Source organism: Rhinolophus ferrumequinum, chromosome 28 (assembly GCF_004115265.2).
Source record: "Rhinolophus ferrumequinum isolate MPI-CBG mRhiFer1 chromosome 28, mRhiFer1_v1.p, whole genome shotgun sequence".
Lineage (NCBI taxonomy): Eukaryota > Metazoa > Chordata > Mammalia > Chiroptera > Rhinolophidae > Rhinolophus > Rhinolophus ferrumequinum.
Window position 1 is genome coordinate 239372 of NC_046311.1, and position 17066 is coordinate 256437.

The 17066-nt window shown below is 54.2% G+C and overlaps 1 protein-coding gene across 1 annotated transcript in view; it reads left to right on the forward strand.

Moving 5' to 3' along the window:
* Window positions 1-17066, forward strand: part of SCAPER (S-phase cyclin A associated protein in the ER) — a 218092-nt gene that overhangs the window by 194996 nt on the left and 6030 nt on the right. The gene's annotated exons all lie outside the window — the stretch shown is intronic.

Sequence of the window (17066 nt, forward strand, 5' to 3'; positions counted from 1 at the left end):
GCTTCATAGTCTTAACCTTATATCAGAATCTTTTTTTGTGAACACCATGTTTAAGTCTGCATGGCTTTATCTTATGTAGGCAGCCCGTGGTGTACCCAACAGCTTCCTGTTTTATGTTTAAGTTGTTTACCATATTATCATGCCACTGTCATGCCACTGTCTGAAGAGGTGAGTGATTTGCCTGTGTGATAATCTGCCAACCTTGAAAATACATATCCAATTACTTTACCACCAAAGTGGGCTTCTACAGGAATAGCAGAGAATTGCAATTTTGGATAAGCTTGCTATAGCAAAAGAAACTCTAGGCAAGTCCAACAAACAAAGGAGAGGAACCTTACTTTACAGGAAAAAAAGGGAGGAAGCTGGGAGGGGGTGCTTTCACCCCCAGTCCATTGGAGGCCAGTGGGAGTTCCGGGTGGGGGTGGCTTCTCATTGGCTAAGTGTAGTGGTCTCTCATTGGCTGGGCTTGTTCCTGGGTGAGGAGAAAATCTTCCTCCTGCTGGTGCAGCGAAGTGGAGAGGCTTCTTGCCCCAAAGGCAAGGTCTGTGATTGATGCTTCTTCCTGTCTGCGTCTGTAATTGACATTGGGTGGTAGCGGTGAAGAGCTCCCCCTTCAGGCCTCCCGACTCAATTTCAAGTGAGGTTTCCTTCATTCATTGTCACAGCCCCTTCAGTACTTCCCTGTCTAGGGAAGGTTTGAAACTGCTGAAAGCATGTCTGTGTGATGAGTTGCTGAATCAGCATTGTGTGGGCTTTCAGACAGCTTTCCAGTTGCTGCTGGGTCACAGACTAACCCTCCATCGATAAAGCACTGAGTATCTCTGAGCTCCCCACGGTGATGGGACATGAAGTCGGAGGGCCGGTGGGTGGACGTGGCTTGTTAGAATCTCCTTGGACCGGATGGCAAAGTAATGAGTGGCTGTGATGGGACAAGAAAGCACCGACTAAGTGGGCCATGAGAGGGCTACGCCATGCAAGGAGGAGGTAGAGGGAGGCCCTGTGGCTTCTCGGCAGGAAGGGGATGTAGTGGGGCTGGCGGACAGCTGTGCAGAGGTGAGCTCGCTGTCAGGAAGGCCAGTACTGGACTTGGAGCATGCTCCCAGGCTTCTCCCATCTGCTATCTCTCGGGCCCACTAGCTCTTCGAGGAGGCTCCACGGAAAGGAGTGAGTCCTGCCTCACAGACAGGTAAGCAGTTGGGCCTCAGAGACCTGGAGCCACCCCTGAGGTGACGTACGAACCCTAACAGACCAGGACTAGAACCCGGGTCTTGCAAAGCCCAACTAGGTGCCCGTCTCATTTCATTTCATTTCACGTTTCTTAAGAAAACTCGATGTGTCACAGGCCTTGTGCTGTGATCTCCGAAGAGCGTCTTGGGCAGGGGCCAGGCATACAGAGGACACCGCCCCTTTACCCAGACAGCACATGGAGAAGCGGCTGTTCTGCAGCTCTGGGTGCTGAGTGGGAAGCCTCTGGGACACATCTGCTTGCTGGACCCAGGAAGCTTGTAAGTAAGGTCTGGCGATGAACCCATGCGTTGTGTTCCAGCCTAACAAAGAGAAGGCCTGGATTCTACCCAGCTCTGTCACTAGCCATGTGGCCTTAGAGAAATCACTGCCCTCTGGGGCTTGAGCTTTGTGAATCTACAGAAAGGTAGATTGGTTCCGGAAACGGGTCACGGAGCTGGTTACACAATATTGCGAATGTATGTACTGCCTCTGAATTGTAGGCTTATAAGCGGCTGAAATGGCAAGTTTTATGTTTATACGTTTTATCACAACTTTGAAAAGATCTTAAAAAGTGGTTTGTACTAGATAGTCTGCCCTGTGAGCTCTGAGTCTGTGATGCTTCAAAGGCTGAGATTGGAACCGCCGATGGGGCATTCTGGTCTCACAGGACTCCAGGCCGGCTCGTGCTGCAGTGGATTCTGTGGGTACCAGCTGGCTTCGTGAACTGGCTGCCCATTCTGTGTCCTCAGAGAGCTGGAGCAGCCCCTGAGATGACGTACGAACCCTGACAGACCAGGGCTGGATCCCACAAAGGGGAGCACACTCTGGCTCCCCTGTGCTAACAGGAGACCCATCGCTAGGCACTCGTAGGCACAGGTGACAGGTGACCTGTCAGGTGCCCTGCTCTGCGATGCCATCTCTAGCCACACTTACTTCACCCACACAGAGGGCTGTGCCTGTGTGCTCGTGGCCGGAGCTGGCAAAGGGAACAGCCTCAAGCTTGCGAAGTTGATGGTGGCTTGTGCCCCACAGAACGGGGCGTTTTCTGTCACTGCTGATTATTTATGTCAATTGCCTTTCTACACCCCAAACCCGGTAATTGGCCAAGGGAGTGTTTGCTGAGGGGTGTGGGGAGTGCATCTGTCAGCTCCCGTCACAGCTGTCACGGAGTTGTGGCGCCTTCATCTGGGAAGGTCTCTGAGCTAGCAAGTGTGGCTCCATTGTGTATCGATGGAGAAGCTGGGCCCAGAGAGTAAAGGGATTGCCAAGAAAGAGCTGGCAGGGCCAGCAGTCCAGTTAGTGCCCTTTCCAGCTCACTTCGGTTCTTAGGAGAGGGAATTATGTAACCTGGCTCCACTTGCTCTAAACCAGGGATTTCAGAGGGGCCACTGCGATGCGCAGTTCATTTATTGCTTCTGGCTTTTTAGTCACAGGTCATGTTGACTTGTGGGGCCTGTCGTCTGCAGTGGAGCCTTTGTTTCCTCCTGTGGCAGCAGCTTGTGTCTTGTGAGCCGGTGCTGAGGTCCTTCTGCAGCCTGAGTCCCTCTAGCAGGTGACTTCTGTGCAGAAAGGAGTGGGCTTTGTGTTGGCCCCAGATAGGCTGTTACCTGGAAGGACTGAGCCCCGTGATACCAAGGGTGACTTCAGAAGAGAAAGCTGGGCGCTAGAGGTAATGGCCTGTGCTTGATGGAGTCGTCATCTCTTTCCTATAGGGTTTGCGTTTTCGAACTAAAATGTTATTTTGTAAATGAAAAGCTTCCTCATGTTGTATGGCACTTCCGCGACTCCCTGGTTTCTTCCCCTTGAATTATTATAATGAGCACAATGAGTCTGTGCTGCCAGCCCTTCCCTTTCTGTGCATTTGACCTTTGGTCCTGAAAGTGCTCTGATAATTAAGTCCCCTCGCGTGACAGACGCACATGTGTTTCTCCCCGGAGTGTTCATCTCGGGTAGTGACCGACTCTCCTGACTCCATTTGGAAAGACCCCATCTAGTCCAGCTCTCAGGGCCCGAGTCCTCTGTGCCAGTTGAAAGGCAGGGTCCCTTTCGCAGACCCTCCGTCATCAGCTTCTCTGTGGGGAGCCCCGTGCGATTGTGTGACCACCTGCTCTGCGCTGTAGCGAAGGCTGCTGAAGGCTCTTGAGGGGTCGACAGGCAGGTCAGTGGACAGTGAGGCTCTGCAAATAAGACTGCCTGAGCTGTGTGACTTGCATTGTCCTGCATTTGTAATTTGATAACTTGGTAAGAAGACCCAAACACTCACTGACTAAACGTCCCCAAACCCTCTTTTGTACTCACTTCGGACGTTGCGTACAGACAGAACCAGGGCTGTGTGCCAATTGTGTGCCATCTGGGCTGGGGCTGTCGAGCTATGTGTAAGAGTGGCAGCTTGCCAGACCCCGCTGCCAACCTTTGGAACTTTCAGAGGTGGCCCGATTCCTGCTCGGACATTGCTGTACTCTGGGTTTTCCTCAAAGGCAGAGGGCCCGGGGTCACAGCCATAGGTAACCCCCAGCTCCATCCACTGCGAGTGGCTCAGAACGGGGTTCCAGCGCTCATGGCCTCTCTGTCCCCCAGTGTTGGCGGCTCCTGCTTTAGCTGCCACCCTAGCATTCAGCTGTCTGTATTGTCTGTCTGTGTGACAGACATAGTTCCTTTCATAAAATAAAAGTATATCATGTATAAGGAAGAGCCTAAGAATTTCAACAGTACAACTACTTTGGAGTTACTCTGAATATTACAGTGCCAAAGAACAGTGGATTTTTCCCCCCTCCAAAAGTAGAACAGTAAATGTCCTAATTAAGAAACACATCTGCCTAAACATTTCAGACTTAGCGAGGGAACCGGCCTGTGCTACAATGGAGAAACTTGCCAGTTAGCCATTTCCGTTGATTGTATTAAAAGTCACCAATTTCACAGGCTCAAATCAAAGCTCCTTTAACTTGCCTCAGCCCTTTGGTGAATTTAGCACCAAACCAGGTAGGTCTTTCACTCCACAAACCACATGCTGGTTAGAAGGAGCTCCTGGCTTGGCCCTGTGGCCGCATTGCCGGGCACCGGGTAGAGAGGCTGGCAGCCCCCGCAGGCAGGCGCCTGTGCCACTCAGCACTAACAGTGGCCAGTGTACTTGTCGTGCCTGAGAAAGGACAGCTGCTCCTGATTCCTGACGTAACCCCCAGAACCTTTGCTGTGGCAGATACAGCATTAGTTACAGGGGCCCTGACAGGCTCCATATCCTGAGACAGCCTGCAGTGGAGGTTTGCCTTGACCTTCGGGGGCACTAAAAGTCAGATGCCACATGGGACCAGAGCAGAGGCTCTGAGGTGGGCGGGCTTGGACATCTCGGCTCTGTCCTAGCTCGGGACTGGAGTCCCCTCCCAGAACACTGGGTGTCCGTTGCCTCATCTCCAAAGTGCAGGCCTTGATCACACTGGTTCCCAGGTGGTTGTGCGGCTCGAGGGCCCGTGTGGAGCCGAATCTGTGGTGCTACCCGAGGGCAGCTGCTGCTGTTTGCCCTGGCCGGTGGCCGTCATCTCCAGGCAGTAATCATAGCCGCTGCAGCCTGGTGATCTGAAGGAAATGCTCGTGTAGGTACACTGGCCTTCCTTCTGCTGTCTTCTCAGTGTCTCGGTTTGGGGGAGTTGGATATAGAACTCCCTGAAATCTAACAGGAAAATATGGGCGTTGAGAGCTACCCACAGCTCCGTCTCAGCTGGAGGGTAAATCCCTGGGCCCCCTCTGGGCTTCAGCGGCGGCTGGGTGACCAAGAACAGGAGCGGGGTCATATGAGGGCTTGTGTAGCGCATGGTGACATGGGGTTAGTCACACCCTTCTGAGCCCCTTCCCGAGACCGGGCAGCAGAGCAGAAGGTACGCGAGGGGAACCCAGCACCTCTTCCCAGGGCGCCGAAGCCCAGCCCTCGGAATGAGGCTCGAGGACCCTGTGTCAGGCCAGCGCTGCACAAAGTATAGCCGTCCTCTGCCTGCATGCACATCGTCTGCTGGGGTGTCAGAGGTCCCCAAGGGAGTGAAGCCAAAAGGGCTGTTTCGTCAAAGGTTAACTTCTGGCCGGGGGTACATCCCATTTTTTCTGGGCCTGCCCTTCTCTTGAGCCTTTTCCATGAATCAGTGACATAGACTATGAAGGCTTAGTCTGTAATGACAGAGAAAACACCTCTCCTGGGATAGGACATTGTATGCAAGGCCCTCAGGGGCCACAAAAAGCCCATCACCGTGGAACAGTTAGCAGGCGGGTGCTGGGTGCTGGGTGCTGTCCTTGTGCCCATCTGTGTGGCCCTGGGCACGTGCCCCCAGTAAGGAGAACTTGCCTTCGGCCTGTAAAGAGTTAGGCCGCGTGCTCTGGGCCCATCTGGCTCTGACAGAGGAGGAGCACGTGCATCGAAGAGGCAGTGGGAGGTCCTGGCCAGTCCAGTACACATGGGTACATATCATCGTTCTCAGTTCTAAGTGCAGAAAGCCCAGTTCTCCCCTATACTCACACTTGTCTCTTGCCTGTTCCACACACACCGTTCATACCTCCCACCTCAAGCCTGGTCCTGGCTGCTTTCTACCTGGAATGCTTTTCCCCCAGGAATCGGCGTGGTTGGGGGCCTCCGAGGTTTTTCTCAGACTGAGTGACCTTCCCTGACCGACCACAATATCTGCAGTCATGTAGCAGCCACGGTCACTCTTCTCTGTCTTCCTGTCTTCTCCATATGCATGTTTCCCGCCCCGAGCTGTGTCCCCACGCTGCCCAGCGCTGTAGGGTGTCAGTGCCTGGAGAGCGAGCAGAGGCTTTGTCGCCAGGGCTTGCGCAGTGCCCCTCACGAGTACTGGGGGAGTGAGTGGTAGCATGCCAAGGTGACACCTCACTCCTTAAGCCAAATCTTAGGCTCTAGATTTTGAAAGATACAGCACTGCTGTTTTTCAGACAACCCCCCTGAACTGGCTTTTAGCTAAAAATGTAGGTCGTTTCTTTGGCATGGTGTCGTTTATCTTTGCATCTATTCTTAGTTTTGTCTTCACTGGAGCCAGTCGTTCTGAGGACCAAAGGCACCTACTGTTTAATGGGTGGCCAGTGCTGTATTTGAGAAAACAGCCGCGTGTGAGGGAAGGCCTTGTGTCCCAGCCCCTCCTCCCACAGCTCATCCTCAGTGTCCCTTCCCAGCTGGGACAGAGACAGGACGCCCGCCTCACAGGGCTGTTGGGAAGACAAACGTCGGCCGTACCTTATGTGACCCTGGGCTATCAGCGTGGGTGCCTTCGGGATCTTTGCTCATGAGGTCGGCGGCATCGTCACAGCAAATCTACTCTGACTTATTATGATTCTAAGAGCACAGTGCGGAGGAAACAACACTTAAAGACCCCAGAATCACCATACTCATTTTAATAGCAAGTTTCCTGAGGGCATCTTAAAACGATTTTTCTTAAGTCTCTTCACATGGTTCTTTTGGGAACACGCACCGTTAGTCTGTCACCAGGTGCTGAACACGTCGGAGAGCCTGTCATAGTGGCAGTCACGGGCTGGGCTTTGCCGGGAGCCGTTGGCACCGTGTCTCCCTAGCGTGATGAGAGGGACGTGGGCTCTGGTGCCAGTTGGGCTGAGTTCTGGTCCCACCTATAGCACCGACTTGCTCTGTGATCCTGGGCAAACCTCTTAGGTTGTGGTGCTCGTTTCTCTTCTGTAAGAAGGGGTGACCCTGGTGGTCCCTCGTGGGGTGACGGTGCACATCAGTCTGGATTGTGCACACGGGGAGAACCATGCTGTCTGGGCTACAACAGGTGTTGTCACTGCGATGTTACTGAAATTGTCATTGCCCTTCCTGGGAAGAGGACTGGAGTATCCCCTCAGGCAGCTCTGACTCTTGCTGTCACGTTACATAGGGACCTCTGCTGGCAGAGCGTGTCCCCACCTGTTGAGACACCGTAGGAAGCTCTGTGTCCCCTGCCTACCGGGGACCCTCCTGTGGGTTCTCTGGCACAGGGCCGTGCCTCGTTGAGCAGGTGGTGGACACATGCTTGTGTGGGAGGCAGTGAGTCGGGGGGAATCTGCACTCCCCACCTGGGGCTGCACATGAGCAGGAAGAGAGACCCCACACCCCTGTAACCGTCTCCTGTACGGGCAGGCACCCAACTGAAAACACGCCAGAGACAACTCTGGTGCTCCGCGACCATGTTAGGAGAAGAAACTGGAAAATGGCTCACATGAATCAATGTGAACAGTTAATGGGCCTTAATTGGAACCTGATCCTACTGTACTTAGAGCAGTGAGATGAAAGCAGAAGAAATCTGAGAGACCATTTATTTCACTTGAGAAAGCAGTAAACTGAACTACCAAAAGATTTGACCACTATTATATTTTTATGATTAAATAAAATTGTCATAGACTAGTGCTGGTGAGCCTGTAAATGCTGCATGGAAGGTATGCGTGCTCTCTGGCTGCTGCTGTGATGAGACCAGAAAAGCCATCGGCCCAGGCCCTGCATGTTTAACTCTGCCGCTCTCGCACCAGCCCCAGGTCCCAGGCAAGGGAGGCCCTCGCAGGAGAGACCCAAAGCCCACTGGGAATATCTGTGTCCTAAGGTGTTATTAAATGCTGTCCTTGTACTTCCCTGCCCCCCCACATATCCGTTAGCGTGTAGTAGTCGTAATGGTTCCAGTACTCTGTGTGTGTGTGTGTGTATGAGAGAGAGAAAGAGAGAGAGAGAGAGAGAGAGAGGATAAGTTCTCTTTTCTTAAAGATCCTCGATTAGAAAATCAGAAGAGCTACTAGTTGAGAACGGGGCAGGGGGGTGGGGCTGGAGAAGCATATTTTGTGATGACTTTCCATTCTGTGCCAGTTCAGGCAACGTAAGGTGCTTATGTGTGTGACTGACTGCTCTATATTTCTCCACGTTCCCAGACCTTCAGACAGTATCTGGTCCAACTCCCCTCATAGCCACAGAGAAGGACTCGCTCACGCCACTGGAAGCAGGCCCCCCAACATTATCGAGGGCTTTCTGTGGCCGGCCTCCCCCTCCTTCCCTTGCCCCACCATGTGGTAGATGGGACACAGAAGATGCATATCAACACAAAACCCAAAATCAAGTCATTCCACACGTTCATGGTGACATGGGGAGTCGCACACTTCCAAGGTCTGTGCGCTCTAGGCAGGGCTGTCCCTCAGACAGCAATTACAGTGGAAACGGTAGTTTGGGCCTAGTCCTGGCAAATTACAGAACCCGTGGTTTGGGGGGTTGGGCAAGTGTTGAGCTAACCTAGCCGAGCTTGGCAGTGCCACACGCTATGTTTGAAGGGCATTTGGGACTTGCGTCATTTAAAGGTGACTCTTCTGGACCCTGAACAGGCTGCAGTCCACTTGTTCTGGGGCAGGTGCCCGTATCAGGTGCTTGATGTCCACATGCAGTTCATCGCTCGGTCCTCCTGGCCCTGACCATGTGCTGGGAGAGGCAGCAGAGAGCACAGCCCTCTCTTCTCCTGCCACCCACAGCCTGGGAGTGGGGCTGTCACTGCCGAGACTCATTTCCTCCTTCTGCAGCCCTGTGACGTGTGCCTGCAGTGGTCGGGCACGGTTCCAGACAGCCGGGATACAGCAGGGAGCAACAGACAGAGACCCTGCCTCATGTTGTGACACTCACAGACAGTACAGGAAGCTGGCTATGTGCTCGAGGTCCCCTTGGTGGAGGTGGCCTTGGGCTGGCCTGAGAGCAGAGCAAGACACTTAGCAGGCAGCAAGGCAGGGAAGCCGTTGCAGGTGCAGCAGTGACCATGAGTATGAGCCTGGCCGCTGCGCTCAGGAGGTGGAGCTGATTGACAAGGGCAGCCGGGCCACCCCAGTCATGAAAGCCGAAAACTTGGGGCCTATCATCCAGCAGTGATGAGGAGCCCCAGAGCATTACCAGCGCGACGAGGCTGTGCTCAGACCGTCTCAGTCGTCTGTGCTCTGAGGAACAGGGCAGTCGGCATAGGACGTCCCACTGGAGCCCAGGGCCGTGAGCACAGCCTGCTTCTGAAGCGTGTTCTCCCCTGTAGGAGCAGAGCAGTGTTTGCTGGGGGGCCTGCCAGCAGCCTCTCCTGCGCCCCTGTGCTGCTGGTGCCCAGTACACAGCCGTGACCCACAGGAAGGAGGGGCCTTCCACCCGGTCTCCCTGGGGGACACACAGCACAGCCCCGCCCCTCGCTGCACGGGGAAAGCAAGCCCTGTTTCTCTAGGGTCACCTGGGTTCCAGAGCCTGAGAAGCCCTGTTCCCACGTAGGGCTCGGCCGCTCCCCATGACCCTGGCTGCTTTCCTGGCTTCCTCCGTGACGCTCCGCTGAGAACCCGGCCACTGGGAGGAGGGCTGCTGCTCAGACAGCCGACCTGCAGAGCCTGCCGCCATCTCTTTTCTTAGTGTCGCCTCCATGTCTGCCATGGCTGAAGCTTCTTGGGGAGGAGAGGGAATCTGTTTCTGTGCTCTCGTTGGTTCGATTGTGTGTGTGGACAGACAAGATTCTTCCCCTGAGAGATTTCAGTAGAGCCCTTTCTGCTCCCTCCCTGCTCTGCCCCAGGCATCAGATTAGAGAAGCCAGGCGTGTGTCATCCTGTGAGTCTTAGAGGTCACCGGGCCTGGGCTTCAGGTGTGACGAGACTTGTCGAGAGCTCTGGCCACTGGCAGCCTCTTCACAGAGCATTGCGACAGTACCTGTTCTGCCCGAGGAATGCGAGGCCTACTCTGTCCCTGCCGTGCTAGAAAAATACGCTTTGTTCCAGGACTGCAGGCTCTCGGCTGTCTGTCTCAGGGAATTTAGATGTCTAGACACCCGTCGCTGCCTCTCTGCGAGGACTTGTTGTCTCTGACAAAACAAGGGAGAAAACGAAACTAGAATTCCTGACACAGAGCTTGGCCTTGCTGATCTTTCCCTATCTGCACGTTCCGTCTTGTGCAGTTCTCCACTCACTCTGCCCCACTGTGTGGCCTTAGCGTGGACAGGTGGCTCGGGCCCGCTCTGTGCCGTTGTGCCCGCAGGCTGCTGGAGTCACTGGGGTGCTGCTCTTGCAAGTCCAAAGGTGGTTTCATCTGAGGTCCTCCCAGGCCCAGGCCTCTGAGCTGACAGCTGTAGGCCCCTGCTTTCATCCTCAGACGGTTACTGAGCACCTGTGATTTCTCAGGCGGACATAGCGCGCGTGCCCATGGAGCTCACAGCCTTGAGACTGTGGAAAACGGGAGGCTCACAGCCGTCTGTCTTCACCTAAGCAACCATTGTTGCCTGTGAGACGGCAGGCTGGGAGCTGGCTCTGTCTTCTGGTGTGCGGCAAATGTGCTGCTGGGGCCACAGTGACAAGTACAGCGGTGCCTCGGTTTTCAAACGTCTCCGTTGACGAACATTTCGGTTTACGAACGCTGTAAATTTTATGGATCTATGGTATCATTAGATAGTAAAATTCATGCTAAATTTGCAGTCTTAGGGGTTGATTTTAAAGGTCTGGAACGTATTAATCCTTTTTGCATTACTTTCCATGGGAAAACCGTGCCTCGGTTTTCGAACGGTTCAGAACTCAAATGTGTTCCCGAATGGATTACGTTTGAAAACCGAGGTACCACTGTGTCCAGAAACTTGCCAGAGGGCAATCTGCAAGAAATGAATGAATGAAGGAATGCACGCATGCAGAGCTTCCAAAAAGCACCGATAGAGCTCCTCCCAAATTGGGAGAACTCAGGGTCACTCGGAGATCTTAGCAAAACCAACCCCGCCAAGGAGTGTCCGCTGGGAAAACCACCTGGCTGTGTTCTGTTTTGCTGCCTTGAATGTGGGCAAGTCCCAGAGAGCAGAGGTTTCACTGCAGGGCACACGGCTGCGTCTGGGGGGCAGGTGGGTGGGCAGGCAGGCAGGAAATGGCTCCAGAACCTTTTTCTAGGTTAGTCCTCATGGTGCTTTAGCCTCACGGCTCCGCAGTGGTCTGGGAGTGGGCTGTTCCCATGCAAGCAAATGTGGCAGATGCCCAAACTGACTTGTAAAACACGAGGCTTATTTCACATGCACTCTGATCATCTTTTCAGTGTTATGGCTCCCTGCCTTCCTAAACTTCAGTGGCACTTACCATGTTCCTACTTTTGGCACCTTGAGAAATTGGTACCGACATAGGAGTCCAGGTCTTAGTCACAGGAGGTGTCGTGTGTGTGGCAACAGTTTCCAAGTGCGGAGGACTGAGTGGGGGCTGTGGGAACCGTTAGATGTTACACCCGATTCGCGGATGCTCTGCAGACCACCTGGAAAGCATAAGGGTATTTCCTCTTCCACCCAAAGATGCCAGGCAACTTCTCGAATTCTTAGTTCTGCTCGAAGCCACTGTAACCCCCAACCTTCTTGGTGTTGGCGGGTGCCGTCCGTGGACGGAGCCCCAGCATATCCTCGAGGCCGGAAAGGCCCCTGGATCGCACTCACTTCTCTCATGGGGGCCGCTCGGCTGATTCGGAGCTCGCACAGCGCCCCTGTGGGCCGCTGACGGGGACTTTGGGGGAAGACCTAGCCTGCGCTGAGGTAGGCTGTCAGGCCGCTCAGCGCCCGTCCCGGGTCTCGCTGCCGTGTTTGACTGGGGTGTGCTCCGCCTTCTCACGGGCCTCCTGGTGCACACCGCACTCTTGGCTGCGTTCCAGGGGCCGTGACTGGGGGCGAGGCACCCCGGGCAGGAGGGGCGGGCTGTCATCCCTGGGCGTCACTCACGCCTTGGGAGCCCCAAGGTCTCCTGTCACTGTCCTCGGGGCGTTAGGTACCCCAGATGTGCACCCTCCTCAGTGCATTTCTAGGCCAGACTCAGGGCCGCTCAGTACCCTACTCCACCTTCCATTTTCTCTGCTGTACATGGAACTGTTGGGGACGGCAGCTCATTTCAAGGAAGAACATTGTAAATGTCGTATGCATGATGGCATTTGTTTCCAAAGTATAAGACCAGACCTGCAGGTACTCAGAACCCAGAAGGCAGCTGACGGGGGGGCCGTGACGAGACGGTGCCCCTTTCAGAGTCACACGTTCCAGCAGTCACCCCAGAGGTCTGGCCCATCACCCACCACTCCTCTTGCACGTTCTCACGTCCGATGACTTGAGATGAACCATTGACACAGCCCAGCACACAGCCACGAACTGGCGATTTGAGACCCAGCCAAGCAGAATGCAGATTTTGAAGAAAGGCCTTTTGTGTTGGTTGAATCTGGGTAGTCGGTAACTTAGCCATTTGGGACGGAATTGTTGTCCTCATGTTCACGTGTCCCGGCAAAGTGGTGTGAGAAGCTGGCGGGCAGCCAGTAAGGGAAGGAGCTTTGGCCTGGCAACATGGCCCGTTACCCAGGGTCCTCGCGTGTGTCCCCTGCGGCCCGGGAGGCGAGTCATCGAGTCTTCCGGGCCCAGCTCCAACGTGCCTGGCAGGGGGACCGGGTACACATGTCTTGCCCTTTACAAATGTTGGATTTTCTCTTATAAAAGAATCCATCGTCCCTGCCTGCCATCCTCAGAGAGTCCCAGGGGCCTCTGTGGACACATCACTGCAGTCTGTGCGCTGGGCTGGGGATCGCGGAGACCCTACCAAAGCAGTGTCCTGCAAGATGGGGCCCTTCACCCCTGTGTCATCCCTCCCATGAAAGGTGAAGCTCCTGAAAACCAGCTGGGGAGTCCTGGGGGTCCACGGCTCGGCCCCACTCTTCAGGGGCCGCAGTCCATTCAGGCGGGTCACAGAGTGCCATTGACAGGGCTCATAAACAGCAGGTTTGTTTCTCATGCTTCTGGAAGCTGGACGTCCAAAGCAGGGGCCAGTCTGGGCAGGCTCCGGGAAGGGCCCGTGTCCCCCTGTGGCACAGAAGCTGAGGGAACTCTCGGGGTCTCTTCTGTGAGGACACTGATCCCATTCACAAGCACCTCATCCTCGTGACCGGTCACCTCCCCAGGTCCCACCTCCTGATGCCACCACATTGGGCTTAGGATGTCGACCTATGAATTGAGGAGGGACACACTGGGTGTGTGACAAGGGACTGGCCGTGCAGACCTGAGGCAACATGGTGTGGACACACTGAGGTCTCTGGGTCAGAAAGTGGCCTCTGGACATCACGAGAAGAGATGTGCTGTGAGCCCCAGGACGAGGCACCAGTGACCCAATCACGCATCCCTCCCCGCCCCTCGTGGTGCCCTTGTGGCCCTGCCCCGCACACCCTTGGATACATCTGGGCTTTTGGGTTGGTGAGGACACGCTGTGCCTGCTGTGCCCCTGGGCAGATGCTGGTCTTGGGTCTGAGGCGAGGTCTGGCCCCTACCTGCCTTCACAGGGACACACAACAGGCTGAGCTCTCCTACCTGTATCTCCTGGCTCGTGCTCATGCGGGGGGTTCTTTTCAGAAATATCAGAGAGCTCTGCCTACCCATCACCTCAAGGCCTGGGTATCGCCTGGCTGTTTGCATAGTTCTGTCCTTTGCGGGCAGGGCCAGTGAGAGACCGCAGCAGTGGCTCCCCAGGTCCCTGCCAGCAAGGAGGTCAAAGGGCGGGGTCCTAATGTGATACCACGTGTCCCTGAAAATCAGACCTAGCCAGACCATCAGCTCTAATGCGTTTTTGGGAGCAAAAGTTAATATAAGACCCAGTCTTGTATTATTATATTCTATTTTATATTATATTATATTATACCCAGTGTTGTGTTGTGTTATGTTTGTTATGTTATGTTATGTTATATTAGACCCAGTCTTAGAGTATAGTAAAATAAGACCAGGTCTTACTATTAATTTTTGCTCCAAAAGATGCATTAGAGCTGATTGTCTGGCTAGGTCTTATTTTCAGGGAAACACGGTAGCATTGGTGGCCTTTTCAGAAGAGGAACAGAGATATCTGTCTTTCCACACACATGCACCGAGGAAACACCCTATGGGGTGTCAGTCTGCACTCCAGGAAGAGGGCTCCCACCAGAACCGACCATGGTGCTACCCCGAGCTCTGACATCCAGGCTCGGCGATCCGCCCAAAGCGCTCTGCTGCAGCAGCCCGAGCAGACTAAGACAGGCTGGCAGCAAATCTAGGCGTTCCCTCTCTCCTCCTGAAATTCCTCCACCTACAGTTTGCAAGTGCCCAGGTCTCACCCAGCCCTGAAGCCCACATTCCCCTAAGGCAAGCATAACCTCTTGCTCCCAGAGGGTCCCCTAGTACCTTGTCCTTTCCTGTCCGGTGACTCAGGCTCTGTGATTCCTGTCCTTTGTAACCGTACCTTGTCTCCCTGAGATCGAAAGCATGGCCTGTCTGTGTCCCTGTAGCACTTGGCACTGGAGACTCAGTAACTGTTGACCCTGGAACACTCTGCTGGCCTCTCGGTGCACCGAGGTCACACTCACTGGCTAGAGCAGACTGGAGCCTCAAGTCCTGTCGGTGGTCGGGGCTCAGTAGGTGAGAGTCTATTCCACGTTCCTTTCCTTTCTAACCAGATGCCTTGTTCATGCCAGCGTTCACCCTCCTGGCCCTTTGCAGCAGGCCATGCCACACGCCGACTCCTCCTAACACCCCTCTTCCCAGGACTGTTGACAGTCCCCACATGGGGCCTCTCTCCCTCTCTGTCTTCTTTCCCTCCGCCGTGCTACTAAGGAAGGATGCGGTGAGGACCCGGGCATTGGGTGAAAGGTGCCCTCCTGCAGTGACGGTCACGGCCCCTGGCCTCTGCTTAGGAGACTGCAGGATGGCCTGTGGTGCCCATGGGCCCATCCCCAGCGAACAACCAAGATTGGACCCCAGAAGACCTTGAAAGTGCTCCTGTGTGTTCTGCTGTGACAAATAGTTTCTGCACGCTTTGTCTTAAATTCAGAACATAGGATTCTGATTTTCAGTGAGAGAACTTATTTAAGGGCCAGCACCCTGGGTCGCATTCTTTCTTTAGTTGGGTACTGGCAACATAGGTGTGTTCACTTGGTCCGCCTAAGAGGTGTGTGTGTTGTGGATCACTGACAGTTTGCTTTGTGAGAAATTCTCCACCCTCAGACACAGAGCAGTGGGGCGATTGGCCAAGGGTCGCACGACCGGCTGGTGACCGAGGGGCAGCAGAAAGCCAGACCTCCCAGTCTTCACTCGGTACCGATTCTGGAATCACAGCAGAGAGAAAGTGGGAAGTTCAGTCTCAGTCTCTTAACCTGAATGCTGTTGGAAAAGCCTTTGTCTCCTCGAGCCCTGCTCTGCCCCTGCCAGTGGACATCACATTTGAGTGGCGGCTTCTCAGTGTTGCCCAGACCACCCCTGCCCGTCGGCTCCCTGAGGGCCAGGCCCTCCCTGCCTTGGCACAGGGCTCTGGACGGGCTCCGTGGCTTGGTGCTGGCCCATGTGCCCTGAAGCCGAGGTGGGTGACCCAGCGGGCTTAGGGTGGCAGTCACCTTTCTGAACATAGGTGACAGACCAGCCATATCAGTAAAGCATACAGAGAGAAAACGCTGAGTTGTAAATCTGAAATTTCCCTGAAGTATATACAATCCTTGCCTTCACGGGACTGTCATATGCCATGTGACTCTCTTGAGTAGTCCAGGGTGACATTTGACCAGCGAGGACCTGGGAGTGACCAGATGAAATAATGAGCCCTGCCCTCACCACAACCTGTCAGGAGCTCGAGGCCCAGGTCAGGCTGCTGGCGTCCCAGCCTGTCTCCCCATCCCTAGGGGAAGTGCTGACCCCAATGCATCTGATGGTTCAACCTTGCCCCTGTGATGTCCAGCTGCCCACCCTGTGCCACCAGCCTACCTGAGTCACCCAGCAGTGGTCTTGTCCACTGAGTGTCGGTGCTACAGCTTGGCCCCTTCCTGGGCCTCCTAACCCGGCCTCCTCACAGTGTCTGCAATGTGGCTCCAAGGGCAGTGCCCACTACATGTCCCGCTCTGGCTTATGCTGGCCAGGGCGGTGGCTCTCACCACCCCTCACCTGTGAGCAGCTGGTCTGTGGGTAAACAAACTGCCCACATCCATGAGCGTCTTCTACCGACTGGGGACTCAGAAGACCTAGCCACTGGCGGGTCCTCACTGCACTGCTGACAGGCAGCTGACAACCGGCTCTGTTCCTAGACGGGACCGACAGGCCCCTGAGGGCTCTGCCTCACCCCACTGAGGGTCTGCAGTCCTGGGGAGGCTTCCTGCAGCTGAACTCTCTTGTTCCGTGCACGTTGCCCAAGATCCTGGGTGTCGTCTGAGTTCACATTGTGCCTCTGCCAGCCAGACTGGCCACTCCAGCACCTTCCCAATGAGTGATTCCTAGTCAGAGCATTTTAACAGTGACGTTTTGAGGAAAAAAACTGGTTCTTCATTTCTGTTCAATGGGGGAAAAGAGACTTCTAGTAACGGTATCATTATGAATTGTAAGTGGCGAACATTTGGCTGTGCTACAAAATTTGTAGCTAATAATTAAAATAGAGATTTAAGTCAATGCTTTACCACTAAAATAGATGATAGGGCATACTCTTCTCAGCCAGTGTCAGAGATGGCAGCTCACACAGCCTGGTGCTGCCTGTCACACAGCGAGTCTGTAAAACTCCTGCGGGAGTTGAAGGTATTAGCAAGTCCCTGTCAACATTCTCTGAAGGTTTTGATGTCATTTTAGCTATTGAACTAAAATATGTGAACTATTGCTTTGTTGATTTTGTCTGAAAGCAAACTGCATTATCATTCATCTGAGAGTGTGTTCTTCAAGTATTGTTGAAAGCACTCTGAAAACTTGTAAATCCCTGTGATTTATGTCTCCTGCCTCTGCTGTTCACTCTTCCCCTCTGGTTTTCATTTGAATGCAGTCCTGTCTGGGTGTGTACCTGTAAAATGTGTTTTTCCAAGTACAATTTACTGTCCAACCTTAGATTTTACTGTGTCCCTG